Source organism: Harpegnathos saltator, unplaced genomic scaffold (genome assembly GCF_003227715.2).
Source record: "Harpegnathos saltator strain DR-91 unplaced genomic scaffold, Hsal_v8.6 scaffold50, whole genome shotgun sequence".
In the NCBI taxonomy this organism is placed as follows: Eukaryota; Metazoa; Arthropoda; class Insecta; order Hymenoptera; family Formicidae; genus Harpegnathos; species Harpegnathos saltator.
This window is the reverse complement of record NW_020230316.1, coordinates 258,695-260,326: the sequence shown is the minus strand read 5'-3', so window position 1 is coordinate 260,326 and position 1,632 is coordinate 258,695.

Here is a 1,632-nt window from a genome sequence, read left to right as displayed (position 1 = left end):
AACATCCGTTCCCACTTTTGATCCCCACCACAGCCTTTTCCACACCATAGCTATTTTCCAGACCCCTCCACCACGGCCTTTCGCACACCATAGCTCCTCCTCAGACCCGAGGAGTTGATCTTGGAAAGCCCGACGAGTCAGTCGATCTCGGGAAACCCAGAAAGCCGGTCACGGGCAAGCTAAGAAACCAGTCGAACTCGAGAAACTCTACTAAGCTGTCATTTTTGGACAACATTATAAGACTCTGGTATTTCGCCCCAGGACTTGCCTTCACGTACTCTCATGCGCTACCATTCTAAGCCGCCATTGTTAATCGTAAGTTGAATTTTATATTGTATTAGGACTAATTAGGTTTTATAAAACTTTGCATTACGGATAAACGTCGTAACGGTTATTCGAGTTGTGACAGGCATTCGGTCAACCTGGTTGAGACAATAGAGAGATATCGTAAACGTTCAGTAATTCAAAATTTAATACACCACTTTGACACACTAACACACACAATATATATATGAAATCACACTAGACCAGTTTTTATGATAAAACTGTAGCTATTGAATATTGTTCAATTAAGAATAGGTCCCATTTTCATTAAAGCACTTCAAAACTCCCATGAATCCCTGGTTGCTCCACCGCAGATGAGCCCCAGAATATCCGTGCGAATTACCTATCGTTAGCTCTCCACGGGAGAGCTCCTCCTTGCAGGAAATAGACTTAAGATCTGGAAGCTCTGGAAGATCTGGAAGCCTGTCTTGGCATCTCCGCATATTGTCGAGCTCCAAGCTAGGCCACCTTGTTATAGCTGACGCTCCAGACTAGATTTTAGTTTTAAGAATCCTTCAGGCAACTCTAATAATCGAGCTCCATTATATCCTCAGATTTCCTGGTAGCTCCAGAACAGTAGAGCTCCAATTACCTTTTTTTTGGTCACGCAGGGGAAACCCATCAGGGGAACCTTCAGCCCTTTGCGGAGGCCGAGGGTTATGTCGGATCCTTACCGACTAGAACCCCTGCGGGATGTCTACCGGTCGGACCGTGGTGGGGGGAGTCAGGGGAACTGCTCCCGCACTCCCTCCTCGACACCCCGGCCACAGGGCTTATTATGGGAGCCCCCCGCCCTAATTACCGTGCTCCATGGCCTCTCTCCGCAGGGAAGGGGTCAGAGCACGGTACCCCGATCGGTGACCGATCGGGTTGGCCTTCTGGTTCTCTTTACGGAAGAGAGGGGACATGCCTACCCTCCCTCCCACCACGCCCCCTCCAGTCTACTCTGATCGAAGAGGGCGGTGGAGTGGGGCCCGTCCCCAAACGGGCCACCGCTCCCCCCTTCCTTCTTGTCCGAGGCGTACGGTGAAGGTCGGTTTATCTCCGACCTCCCCCGCGCGCACGGAGACGAGCCCGAGGCGGCCGAAGGAGTCCCCGAGGAATCGGAGGCTTCTCCTCGGCCGGCGCCACCTCGGACTTGCTACCCAACCATAGGGAGCGCCGCTCTGTCCGCCGCTCTCTTCGGCGGACTCCCGGGCGACGCTCCCTCTGTGCGGCCTCCTTCTTGGACATCACGTCCCGTGCGAAGGAGACCACTGCTCCGCACCCCTCCTCGCTCCCTCACATAGATCTGACCAAGTGCGAGAG